Source organism: Balaenoptera physalus (assembly GCF_965194825.1).
Source record: "Balaenoptera physalus genome assembly, chromosome: 3".
In the NCBI taxonomy this organism is placed as follows: domain Eukaryota; kingdom Metazoa; phylum Chordata; class Mammalia; order Artiodactyla; family Balaenopteridae; genus Balaenoptera; species Balaenoptera physalus.
The window spans coordinates 48,624,015-48,638,647 of NC_138890.1; the positions used below are offsets into that span (position 1 = coordinate 48,624,015).

The 14,633-nt window shown below is 39.6% G+C and overlaps 1 protein-coding gene across 1 annotated transcript in view; it reads right to left on the minus strand.

The window, feature by feature from the left end:
- Positions 1-14,633, minus strand: part of LOC309657791 (uncharacterized protein) — a 689,801-nt gene that overhangs the window by 90,256 nt on the left and 584,912 nt on the right. The window contains exon 5 of the mRNA XM_082455686.1: positions 12,138-12,274. The gene's annotated coding sequence lies outside the window, so the exon portion shown is untranslated. The remainder of the gene's footprint in view (positions 1-12,137; positions 12,275-14,633) is intronic.

Below are 14,633 nucleotides of genomic sequence, written 5' to 3' on the forward strand. Positions count from 1 at the left end.
TAAACAACATAAATTGTAATTATTGTATATGTGAAATCCTGTTTTTCATAGGGAACAATGTCCAGGATGTAGTCTGAAACAGAACAGTATTTGTAGCATTTTGACTACAGTAGACAATTAGGCTGCCTAATTTCATAGCACAGCTAAAACACAGGCTCTTAAATCTCAATTTACATCAAGAGTATTCACTTCCAGAAGGCAATCTCTTTACTTAACATAGTGTATACGTAGCGTCTTCCACAATTAAAGAGATGGTTCTATTTCTTTCTGATAGCTTCTTTAAATCTCCCCCTAACGTTTTAAGAGAAAGAAAATGAGAAGAATTATGATGCCTAAAAAGGCTGAAGATAAAGTTTTCATGGTTCCTACAACATATTCCCTTTCTCTTTCTCCTGGAAGTCCATGTGCCTTGAAAACTGAGGTCAAGACAACCTCTATAGTTATTTCAACCTCGGGATGATGAAGGTTTGAAGTATTAGACTAAGTTTATTTTGCAGAAGTTGGTAACCAATTTCCTTTTAGGCATGAAACCAGAGGAAATAAAGCCAAATGTCTCGATACAAAGTACTTTCGGGATGTGGCGTTTATGAGAAAATACAAATTATTTGCTTGAGGGGTTATGGATTTGGCTTCTCTGGGAATCACCACCTATCCTTATTAATGTATATTTTGGACCATTTCTTCAATACTTACTATGAGCCTGGCACTGAACTAGGAACTTCTTAAATAACTTTTTAAATCTTCTCAGCAATCATTTTTGGTGGTATGGTATGTTTTAGCTTTATGCCCATTTTACATAATGGCCAAGGGAGTTTAAGTACCTTACCCAAGATAACAAAATTCAAGTTCTTTTAACAGGACAAAAGTATTCTCCATTGAGATGAGCAAGTATTTTTCTAGATGGGGATTTTAAAAATATGAAAATCATCTCCAGACAAACTAACAGAAAGAAACATATACCTTAAATATAAGGTGTAAACAAATGTACACCTAGGCAACAGGAAGTTGTGACCTGGCAGGAGTGGAATGAAGTTTGAAACAATTTGACATGCAATTGATATTGTGAGAACTATGAGATGTAGAATTCAGATTAGAAGAGTGTGCAGGGCTTCCTTGGTGGCGCAGTGGTTGAGAATCTGCCTGCCGATGCAGGGGACACGGGTTTGAGCCCTGGTCTGGGAGGATCCCACATGCCGCGGAGCAACTAGGCCCGTGCGCCACAACTACTGAGCCTGCGCGTCTGGAGCCTGTGCTCCGCAACGAGAGAGGCCGCGACGGTGAGAGGCCCGCGCACCGCGATGAAGAGTGGCCCCCACTTGCCGCAACTAGAGAAAGCCCTCGCACAGAAACGAAGACCCAACACAGCCAAAAATAAAAATAAATAAATAAATAAATAAAGTACCTTCCTGCTCTGGTAGCATCATAAGGATTAGCCAGAAAACAATTCCAAATGAAAAAAATCAAAAAATCTTCATCTTACTCACCTCCCATAAAAAAAAAAAAAAAAAAAAGAAGAGTGTGCAATTTTTCTGGGTGCCATCCTTTAAGGAAGACACGACTGCCAAGTCAGTGTTTTAAGAGGAAACTTGCCAAGAGGAAAAATGATCTTAAAACTAGGTCCCATGGAGAATAGTTCAACAACCTCGGGTTATTTAACTGGGAAGAAAAGAGTTTAAGGTTTATGATATGCTCTTTGAATCAAATGAGGAGAAAAGATTAATCATGTACCTGGTGACAGCAAGAATTGAATTTCTGTAAGTTGCAAGGAGTCAGAAATGTCTTTCTTATATTGAATTTAAATAGAACAGTTTGAGCTGTCCAAGTCCAGATGAGAATAAATGGCCTTGAAAGGTAATATGACTCCTACTGTCAGAGGTATGGAAGCAGAACCAGGAGGGTTAATGTAGGGAAAAGTCAAGCACTGGGTTTGGGCTACACTAGATTACTCTCAAAGCTCTCCTAACAGAATATTCAGGATCTTTGATACAGTTTCTTCTGCTTCTGGGATTTTGAGATAAATTTGTGATGACAGAGCCTTTAAGAATTATCTAGCCTTCTAGTATTCTCACTGCAAAGGTAGAAAATTAGTCATTAGTTGAATAGCCCTTGGGGTATATATGTTGCTCTCATTTTAAGGTTAGCAACCTCATTGTTTTTCCTGTTCACTATTTCTCCAGAATGCCAAAGACACTGCATCAGATTCTAGGTCATTTCTCAAAATAAATTTACTAAGCTTTTCCTTCCCAAATAAAATTATATTTTGTCAGCTAGATATAGATATTATAAAAAGGGTCACAACTTCTATAGGATTTTTCATGGCTAGGTTTGATGTACGTTGACTACAGATTCAGCATCAAGGTAAACTAACCAATGCTAAGTCTTTCACAAATGAAAATTTTTCCAAACGTTGAAACTTAAACCGTTGTGTTCCCCATTATATAGGTCATGAAACTGAGGCTTAGAGAAGTTAAATATCTTGTCAAAGATCTCACAGCTAGTTATGTGACACAGTTGTGAGCCCATATCAGATCTGAGTGACTTGGACTTTCTAGCCAGGGGAAGGAGAAGGGGTCAACCAAGCTGGGAACCCACCTGCCTGCCAGGTGACAATGACCACACCACAGGAGGAGGCATGTAACTCCATTTGCATTAACTTGGCAAAAACTCAGGAACCAGGAAAAGAAATAACAACAACAAAATACTGCCTGTTGCCTTGAAAAATAACTGTCTCAGAAGGAATGGCCAGATGGTCTCAGTGCCTTAGAGTTTAGCTTGAAGGAAAGCATTGGTGTGATAGATATTCCCTTTGTGGAGCATTTAGAAGCACACATCTACCCATACATCTAATTTCAGAGGGCTTTTTGGGATGGAGGTGCTGTGAAACAGAAGCATCTTCCAGAGCTTCCCTGGATGGGTCAGCCCACTCCCTTTCAGCCAGTAGGTATTCAGCAATGATTCACTGGCCTCATTCACAGTGGGAATGACAACCTTGTCCACAGCTATCCAGGAAACCATCATCCACTCTTGGCTCATAGCCTTGTACTTAACTTGTGTGTTAACTTACTGATTTAATATATTCCTTTACTGCCAGAGTAGATCACATACCAACAAACCACTATCTGGGTGATTTCTTACTCTCATTACACCATCTCATTTCTTTCCTTATTTTTATTCTGTTGAAAAATTACCTCCACTTCAATCAATACTCATCCCATACCTTCCCTTCTTAGTCATGCCCCTTACATTTTGGGCTTCCATTTTCTCTAACTTTCCTTATAACTTTACAGTTCAATCACACTTATTCCTTCCTATGGAATTTTGGAAGATCTGTATTTAGAGAGTGCTTTCTCACCCCAAACCAGTGGAAACATTTTACTTTTCAGAACAAGCCTAAACAAGCTAAAGGGTTAAAAAAGAGATGATGATTTAACTTAAAAAAGTGATTCACACCAATAAGAAAATGAACCATATATGTTTTGTTTTCTAGCCTTTGAAATCCCAGGTTTCAGACAGAAATAGCACATAACAGTAACCTACCTCTCTTGTATTAAAAATTGTATATTCATAATGCCTGGGGCCATGTTCATATTATGGGGTCAGAGAGCATACATTGAATCATATGGGGATTAGGTGTGAACCATGGTGGACAGGCAGGTGCTACTGTCCCTAAGTGCTTCAGAGCTTGGCTTGAGAGAAAGCAACAGAAGGAAAGAAAGATGGTGGGTTCTACAGTCTGACAGACCTGGGTTATATTATTAATACCCACTCAAGATTTACTTGCATCAGTGCCTTAGACGCATTATCTCATTCCATCCTCAGAACAATAAGTTAGCTACCGTGGCTGCCGATTTTGAGGATGAGGAAACTGAGATGTAAGCAGTTGAAAAGACTTACCCAAAGTCTATTCATCCACAGTTTGTCCTCTACACTTACTATTGCCAGTTTCTAAATGAGGAAACCTGAAGGAAATTTTACTTACTTTTTCAATTATTGTCCGATAATATATCTAAGGCTATGAATTGTTCATGTAAAAAAAAAAAAAAAAAAGCTACAGTAATCAAAACAGTGTGATACTGGCACAAAACCAGAAATGTAGATCAATGGAACAGGATAGAAAGCCCAGAAATAAACCCGCACACCTGTGGTCACCTAATCTATGACAAAGGAGGCAAGAATACACAATGGAGAAAAGACAGTCTTTTCAATAAGCAGTGCTGGGAAAACTGGACAGCTACATGTAAACAAATGAAATTAGAAGACTCCCAACACCATATACAAAAATAAATTCAAAATGGATTAAAGACCTAAATGTAAGGCTAGATACTATAAAACTCTTAGAGGAAAACATAGGCAGAACACTCTTTGACATAAATTGCAGTAAGATCTTTTTCAATACACCTCATAGAGCAATGAAAATAAAAACAAAAATAAACAAATGGGATCTAATTAAACTTAAAAGCTTTTGCACAGCAAAGGAAACCATAAGCAAAACAAAAAGACAACCCTCAGAATGGGAGGAAATATTTGCAAACAAAGCAACTGACAAGGGATTAATCTCCAAAATATACAAACAGCTCATGCAGCTCAATATCAAAAAACAAACAAACAACCCATTCAAAAAATGGGCAGAAGATCTAAATAGACATTTCTCCAAAGAAGACGTACAGATCACCAACAAACACATGAAAGGATGCCCAAGATCACTAATTATTAGGGAAATGCAAATCAAAACTATCATCAGATATTATCTCATACCAGTCAGAATGGCCATCATCAAAAAAATCTACAAACAATAAATGCTGGAGAGGGTGTGGAGAAAAGGGAACCCTCCTGCACTGTTGGTGGGAATGTAAATTGATACAGCCATTACAGAGAACAGTATGGACGTTCCTTAAAACACTAAATATAAAACTATCCTACGATCTAGCAATCTCACTCCTAGGCACATATGCAGAGGAAGCCATAATTTGAAAAGAAACATGCACCACAATGTTCATCGCAGCACTATTTACAGTAGCCAGGACATGGAAGCAACCTAAATGTCCATCAACAGAGGAAGGGATAAAGAAGATGTGGTACATATATACAATGGAATATTACTCAGCCATAAAAAAGAACAAAATAATGCCATTTGCAGCAACATGGATGGACCTAGAGATTGTCATACTGAGTGAAGTAAGTCAGACAGAGAAAGACAAATATATGATACTGCTTATATGTAGAATCTTAAAAAAGGGTACAAATGAACTTATTTACAAAACAGAAGTAGAGTCACAGATGTAGAAAACAAGCATGGTTATCAGGGGATAAGGGTAGGGGAGGGATAAATTGGGAGATTGGGATTGACATATATACACTACTATATATAAAATAGATAACTAATAAGTACCTACTGTGCAGCACAGGGGACTCTACTCAGTACTCTGTAATGGCCTATATGGTAAAAGAATCTAAAAAAAGAGTAGAGATATGTATATGTAAAACTGATTCACTTTGCTGTACACCTGAAACTAACACTGTAAATCAACTATACTTCAATAAAAATTTTTTAAAAAAAGCTAAAAACACTCAGTTCTACTGTTCCTCTCAAGAAAAAAAAAAAAAAGTGACACAAGCTCTCTGGCAGTGTGATGGCTGAAAGTCCTGGTGTGTATACAATTATTCTTCTAGAATCCCTCACTGATAGGCAAACACAGCAATAGTCATTTTAGAATGTCAGAGCAGGGATAAAGGATGTTGGGTGGGAAGGGGAAACTGTTGAGACTTCAGGTAAGTTCTGCCCAGACTTGGAATCACTGTAGTATCCCTGCATGACTGGGGGAAGGACGAGGCCCTGGTTGCCTAGACAGCAAAGGTGAATTATAAAGAAGTAGAGAAATGAAGAAGAGGGGTAGGCATAGTAAAATGAAGAGAACTCTGGAGTTGTGGGTAACAGGCCTGGGTCTGAGTCCCAATTCTTCCCCAGCCTCCTTTAGGTCACTGAGTTGAGTTGTCTCATTTACATAAGAGAACTAAACAGTATTGTCTCTCTGTGAGTTCTCCTGGGGATCAGATGCACATAAATAGGAAATTGCTTAACAAACTGTAAAGTACTAAGAAGTTACAAATGGGAGGCCCAGGGTCATTCTGGTCCACAGATGTTTTAAGTTTGACCTGAAAGAGTGGTCCTTCACAAAAAAAAAAAACCAAAAAGATGATGATGATAGTGATAAGGAATGAGAATGATTTTAGGCAGGGAAAGCACTCCTCTGTTTACCATTGGCTCCACCAAACCTGGACTCTTTATATTTTTGCTACGTGACTCTCCTTTGCTCTCTACTAAATACTAATCATCCTTTATGATCGAGATGGTATACAATGAACTTTACTAGTGTCACCAGTTACCTCAACCTGCTATAAGATGTAATGGAGAGGAAGGCCTACAGTATAAGGTGAGGAGGTGGAGATTTTGGTAAGAGCATCTCCCAGCCACACTTTCAACTCAGAGGACGAAGAGCATGATTTTATGAGACCTTGCCTGATATTCCAGATCAGCTGCCACTCTCCTAGCTCTTCAATTGATGCTATTGAGATTGGGAAGGAAGGTAGGGACAGGATCGTGCCATTGACAAGTCCCTTTTACACAGGTAGTTTCACCACCCAGGAATTTATCAACTAACAGTTGCTACACCAGCTAGGGTAACAAGAAAAAACAAATGCACGGTGGAGGAGGAAAGATATGAGAGGAAAATGCATTTTGGCATCAAAAAGGACCTATCGTGAAGCAGCAGTAAGAATTTAAAAGCCAATCTCTGAAAGGCCTCAGACAGGGGCCTCTGGGGTGTTCTGGCAGGCTGGTGAAGAGGACAGATTCAGGAATTGCAATTCACATAGCAACTGGCCATTCATCCTGAAAATAAATCTACTCTGGTCATTCTTTATCCAGCAGTTATCTTTGATTGCTAAATGAATCTGCCGCACCTCGTGTTTGTTCCCCAATTCTTTGATGTCTGGTGTCAACCAGGCGTTTAATAACTGTCAACTAAGATACTGTATTTGAAAGAATATATTCAGTGAAAAATTAAATTAGGCACCATAGCCAGACCACCTACTGCACAGGAAAGTATTCCGTGCTAGAAAATAACATTACCGGCCTAAGGATAAAAAAAGAATTTCAAATGAGAGACTTAGGATTTTCCACCCCAAGATGCAAGATGTGAGTTTTTATCCTCAAACTAGGATATGTGTGGCCTGGCCTACTTTCAAATGCCCTCCTGGTCCATCCCTTGCCTATCAGGCCTTTGAGGCTCATTTCTGCCCAGAAGTTTTCCCTGATTATCCCCATCACACTCATCATTCTCTGTATCCCAACTCCTCAAGTTAAAACGTTCAGGCCAAAAGTACAGAAATAACATTGAACTTACAGTCAGAACACCAGAGCTTGAATAATAATTCCCTTCCTCTCTGCCATGTGACCAGGTCTTTACTGGACTTCAGATTCCCCATCAGTAGAACACGGTGTTATGTAAGCGTATGTGCTATTAGAGCTTTAACATGTTAAACATGGCCTTGTCATAGTTGTCCCATTGTTTTCAGTATGTGTGCTTTGTTAACCTTGATTGGCCCCTTAGAGGACTATCACAAGGAGTAGACGTAACATAAAGAAATACTATAGCACACATGTTGTATCTGTTCAAGTCCACAGGATATGAAGACAGATGCCAGTCAGGCAGGGAAAAATGCAAACTGGGGAGTGGTGACTGTTATGGATTAACTAAGAACAGCTCTAGTGACAGGTCTGAACTCTGCTCCATGGCAAATGCTATTTATAGTTGTGCCCTCTTTGCACTCCCAGCCTGAACTCATCAGCCCTCACCCAAAAAGCTGTTATTACAAACCCAGAAAGTCAGGGAGCTAAGGGTGAACCCCCAGTAGGGTAAGTCATCTTCCCTCTGTAGGTCCCATGACACTTTAAGACAACTGTCTGTCATCAAATTGGGCCTAGTGAAAACATAAACATCAAGAGCTACTCAAAAAAACTGCAGGCTATTCACATTCAGACAGCCACACCTTTGCTAGTAGTAAGTGGCTTTCAATGTAATTTGATTCTCTTCTTGAAGGAAATACAGCATTCTCAGAAACGTGGTTGCTATGCAATTGAAAAAACTTTCATATTTGTTTTCTTTTCTTTTCCCTTTATTTTTGGTTCATCCATGCTTCTTTTTCACTGATTATATTAAAAAGAGTCATTGAGAGTTCTTAGATATCAAATGCAGTACAAATACTTTATACAGAAAAAAAAAATTCATACAGCAGTATCTTATTTAATCCTCCTCACCAACCCTTTTTCAGATGAGAAAATGGAAACTTAGAGAATGAAGTACCAGGTTCTTTTAAGAATTAATCATCGATAAAGTCAGAACATGAGCCCATTTCTCTGTGATTCCATCAGGAGAGTTTTTGCAACATGAGTTATTTTGTCCCTGACATTGCTCTTTCCTCTATTAGGAACAGATCTTCTACCAACAAGGAGAGATCAAGCAGAGTGGCTGTGGCCTATCTCTGGGCTTTTCCATTCAGCATCTTAAGGCACCTCTAGATTATTTATAACCTCCAATTTAATCTGTCATATTTCTTGGTCCTCCTCTCACCGTGGAAACCAGCTAGAAACATCTTGAGCCCTAGTGATTAATCTGACTTGTGCTCACTTCCTCAGCCTGGTGTCCATCTATTTTATTCGACCCATTTCTTAGTAGCCCCCCCCCCCACCACTCGCTGCATCTAGAGAAAGTCCGCGCACAGAAAGAAGACCCAATCCAATGCAGCCAAAATTAATAAAATTTAAAAAAAAAAAGTAAGTCAGATCAGGTGACGCTTTCTTAAACATATGAATGCTTCTCACTGCATGTAGAATAAAATCCAAGCCCCTACTATTGTTCTCAAGGCCTTAAGATCTGGCCTCTGCCCAACCTCAAGAGGTTAGACTTGATTTTCTAACCACTCCTTCCTCTTGCTCACAAAGTATGAGTTATACAGGCCTAGTCTCAGATCCTCAAAAATGCCAAGCTTTTCTTACCTCAGCACCTTTGTGTTTATCCTCTTCTCTATGATCTTCTTATACCCTTCGGGTCTAAGTTCAAATAGCACTATCAGAGGTTTCACCCATTTTCCAACATAAAGTAGTCATCTTCCCCAATCTTTGGTAACCCCTAATGAACCATCATGCCCTGTTTCCACGCACTCATATAGTCCCCTTGCACAATGAGTCTGGGCTTTCCCACGTGACTTGATTTGGCCAATGGGACATCAAAAAACATGACAACCACATATGCTTAGGGAACACTTGCACAATGGGCTTTGTGCTTTTAATATCCTGCTGCCACTCTATAAAGAAGCTTGAGAAGGAGTACAGAATGATGACAAAGTGAAGAGATCCTGCAGGATGACAGGTGATCTTGGATGCTCCAGCCCCAACTGACCTCCCAGCTCAGGTGCATAAAGTAACTCTGGTATAGCACCTGGAGGAGGAAAGCCACACAGTTGAGTCCAGTCAACTCACAGATTAAGGAGGATTAATAAATTATTGTTGTTTTAAGGCAGCACATATTGGGTGGTTTTTATACTGCAACTGGTAATTGAAACAGTTCCTCTTTCTTTCAGTGAACTTTATAGCATTCACCACCACCTGAAATAATCAGACATTTTGTCCACCTGATACAGTCCATCGCCTGAGCTGTAAACTCCATGAGAGCAGACATTTTGCTAGAATGTTACAATTGTATGTATCTTCAGTGCCTATGACAACACCTGGCACCTAGTAGACACTCAAAAAAATGTATCTGGTGAATGAGTAACAAGCTCTAAGAATCTTAAGAGAAAAAATAGGAAAAATGTATAAAAGGTGAGGTAGAGCAAATTCAAAGATCGTTTACGTCAATCTTTCTTGTTATTGGTGAGAAAGTGGTAGCCCACGGGGAAAAAGGACATACATTGTGTAAAGCAAGGCCTATACAATAAGAAAGAATCTGCAAAGTAGACCAGTCATAGAGTAAGAGTCCCAAATCCAAGAATACAAAAGACTCAGAAAGTACTCAAAGATAAGTGTTATCTGCAAATAAAAGATTTCAGACTGGAAGCATCTGGATTTGGAGCTGTCTTCCTAAACTCTGTCTGGAGTAGAGCTCTATGGTGCTTGGGAAGGTGGTCTTGGGCATATGCCTGCTCTTTTGGTGCCAATTCTGAGCTGTCATAATTCCACATTGGGGCTCTAATTGCCTGGTGGTGACCTAGACCCTCGCAGATGCCTGATCTCCCAACTCCTACTACAGGACTTTCCATGCCAATATCCTGCCCCTGAGCTGTGAGGTTTGTTTTTTCTTCCAAACTGTAATATTGCCCAGTTTTACTCTGTGACCCTGACCCAAGTACCTCCATGGACCAGCTCACCAGTCTCTTTTCATTGTCTACAATATGTCAAGCCCTCTGCTAAATGATTTCCATGCATTATTTCATTTAAAGTTCATAGCATCTCTTAGAGGTAAATACCATTCTTGTCCCCACTGTACTGGTGAATAAGCTGTGCATCAGAGAACTTAGGTAACATGTCCAAGGTTAACAGCTAAAATAAGTGAAGAAGTCCTGCTTCAAACGTCTATCTGCATATCTGCAAATCTTACCATCTAATGCCTTCTCTCTGTAATGACTCAACACTCATGGGCCTGCATGTGCCAACCTCAGGCCAGTTCTCAACCCTGGATGGCTTTCATAGCAAATCTCATTGGAAGGTGCCTCATTCCTTTGCGTTCAAATAAACTGTCAGGCTTAAGTCGAGAATCAGTGAATGTTTACTTGATATGTCAGACTGCCCAAGTGGCTCAGGAGTAGTTTATGCCTTAACTTCCCCCAAAGTACCAAACTTTGCATCGTTTGAATCTGCTGGCAGCTGGGTGAGGAATATATTTGGGGAGAGAGGAACTATAAGAACTTGGCTGCATGAAAGATAACTTCCCCCATATCTGCATCTTGGCATATTCTGCCCTGTGTAAATATTTAGTTGTGTTTAGACATGGGAAATAGTCATTTTATTTAGAACCTTAAGCTTCAGGAACTCCAAAGAGCATTTACTTCAGGGTTTTTAGTAACATAGCCTCTCCTATCCATCGTTTCATGCAAATGCAGTATATAAAAGATCAGAATCACGTTTCTCTGATTTAAGGAGGTATATGTTCATGTGGTGGCTGCATTGGTAGAAATGAGGGGAAGTTAGTGATACTTGGCTCCTTGGCTTTGTGCTTTGGCCACACAACCTGAAGCTGGAGAAAGTCACCTACTCAAGGTCACACAGTTTTCCAGATAATAGTATAGTTACCTGTGAGTGTTGGTACCTAACACTTTTGAGGCTAAAATGCACAACTTAATTCAGTGTGTGCACCTCTTCTTTACCTGGGTAGTAAGCAGTGCTTTTTCTTTTCCTACCTCAGCTGACTCTGAGTATGGAATTGCTTCTCCCTATTTTCCAGGCCCACCTCCCTGGATTCCCTCGTGGTATACACTATTTGCTGCCTAAAGACTGGGTTGCCTAGCAACCAAGCTCTTCAGGCTTCCTAATAGACAAAGCCTTTTCCTTCCAGTCCAACTGCTGTACTAATGCTCATTGTTGACAAGGGAGCAGCTCCCTTCTGAGCATACTCTGTAATCTGGAGGCAGATTTTGGGACTTGGTGTCAGGAGCTATGGACATGTCTCATAAACAGGGAAGAGAAACAGAAGTTTGAGGACCAACTCACTGTATTGAATAGACTGTTTCATGCATTGATAGATGACGATGCAGGCATTTCAACTTGGTCACTCACCAGAAATTGTATTACAGAAGGCATTTTGTTGCGGTGATATCTGAATTCAGAGAACAATTCACATCGTCATCTTCTTGTCTCTTTTCACAAAGAAACCATCTAATATTGCAAAGTATACAACGACACCATTTGAAACTATTTCATGCCTATCAACTAAGCTGTCAGATTGAAGTTCCACTGAACTAGAAAACCTTGAATCCACAGAGCACTTTCAAATCCATCTCACTGGATCCTAACATTGGGCCATCATCAAGGTAGGCAGCACATGGAACGGCATTCCCACTTAATGGAAGATGAGGTGACTCACCCAAAAGTAGACAGGGAAAAGGAGAAAAAGCTGCTTCTTCAAAACCAGATCTTTAGAGTCCTCTGGCTCTAGGCGCTTGTTCAACTCTGGGACAGATGAATCTTCATGTGGAAAATGATTTGATATTTCTGGCTCGCCTGCAGAGAAAGGAGGACAGAGGGTCATTTTCTAAATTACTAAATAGGCTTGGAGAAATTTAACAACGTATTCTGGGTTACTCAGCAAAGCTGTGACCCTCTTACCTTTCTGAATCAAGGCAATTAGCCATTAAACACTACACTGCTTATGTCTCCGTGGCTTTATTAGGAGACAGCTTGTGGATGCATTTAGAAACATATTCAAGCAAGTAACTTTAAATATAGATGAATGGCAAAATGCAATTACTATACCCTACTATTGAATGTAGCACGATTTCATAATCTTTTTTTGTTTTCCTAGGACAAAGCAAGATAATAAACTTAATAAGAATAGGCATTGTGTCTCTTTTTCTTGCCTTGTGTCTTCTCTATGTCTGCAAAGAGCCTGGCATAGAGAATTCATATCATAAATATTAATAGACTAAAGAATTAAAAGAAAGAAAAAATGAGGAATCACTGTATTACCCAATATAGCAAAAATAACTTATATTCCAATACCTACCCATATCGTCCAGTTAGACTAAATAACACCACCTTAGATTCAAAATCAGGAAGAACTTTCTGGCACTTTCTGGCACTTTACTATTGCTAAAATCTTGGAATGTTTTCCAGAGTAAAACTAAAAGATCTTCCCTGTGAAATAAGACTAGCTACCCAACTGTAAGGCCAGAGCCCCATGTAATTTAGATTGGGAACAGGAGGAAAATTCAGTCAAACCAGAAATACCTTTCTAGCTCTCAGTATTTTAATTCTTCTTCTTCCATTCAGTATTATTCCATCCTTCAACACCATGATCATCAAAGATCTTGCTTAGCTAGGTCTATAATGTATTCTTTTTAGGGCAAGTTCATCATAGCATACAGCATAGTAATCAAGAGCATAAAATTTGGACACAGATTGGCCTAGGTAAAAGGCCTTTCCTCCTAGTGGTTGTTTAGACCCTTGGACCTCTCTGAACCAGTTTCCTTATAAGCAAAATAGGAATTATCATAGCACTTATGTCAGAATGCAGTCATAGACATTTAATAAGACAATGCTTACTAGAGCTTTTAGCTCAGATCTGACATATAGGGCTCAATAAAGTTAGTCATTAATTTAAATAATCATAGTGAATAACAGTAATTTAAATAAGTTTAGCTTTATATCTGAGGTTTTTTTTTTTGAGGAGCCCATATTCTTTGGACAAGGTCCCAAGATGTCCCAAACTTTTCAACCAACTCATGGAAAGAGTTCCTAGTGCATTTCCAAGAAACATGTGTTCAAACAGCCTTTAAGAAAATTTAATACCTTTCTAGGTCCAGGGAGGAAATTCTAGAGAAGCAGCATTCTAGACCTTTTCCATGAAGGACTGTGCTGTTGATATCCCACTATCTCCTTTTACTTCCCACCTTCACCACTCAGAAAGAGGAATTATTCAGTACACACTGTTTCTGCCCCTTCCTCTGCTGGATGGGAACACACCATGTTTTTCCATCACATGTTAGATTTTTCTGACACCATCTGTTCTCCTAAGCCCACAGCACACAGTTTGCCTTGCTGTCACAACTCTATCTGAAAATGTAGAGAAGAAATGTGATGAATGATTCTAAGGAATGTTGTTTACCTACCAACCATTCACTGCTGAATGGTAGGGATGGGGCTGGATAACAGTACAGGGCCTTACAGTGCTGGGATTCTACGAATAGCCCTACCTAATATGTCACAGAGTTTGAATGGTAGAGACAAGGTCTGATTCCAAAGATTTTTCATAAGGACATGCTGCTACGAATCCTATCTCAACTCTGATTTACTGAGTTCTTAGTTTCCACTAGGCACTATGATAATCACCTTCCACACATAACACAATCCTCACAATACAAGTAAGACACTGTTACCATCCACACATGTAATTGAGAAACTAGAGGCTTGGGCTGATGAGTCGCTTTTCTCCTTGTCACACAGCTAGCAAATGGCAGAGTTGGAATGTGAACCCAAGCTGTCTGTCTCCAGACTCTCTGTCCTTGCATACAATGCCTCCAACAAGAAAAGTAAACAAAGAATCAGTTGGCTTGCATTGTCCAGTCCTACCTTTAGGAAGATTTTTGTCCCCTGGAGTCACAGTTCTATTTTGCTGTATTCCTTCCTTCCCTAAACTGGAAGGAAGTTCATTAAGGGCAGAGATTATGAACTACTTACATTTACACTTACACACACACACACACACACCCCTCACACCACCTTTGATCATTCATAGTAGGTGCTCAGTAAATATCAGTGATGGATGGGTCCTCATATGTGATCAATCACCTATTACTAGGATGATCAAATAACGTATCATCCAAATCAGGACACGTTTGAGAGGGAAAGGGGTCCTACTAAA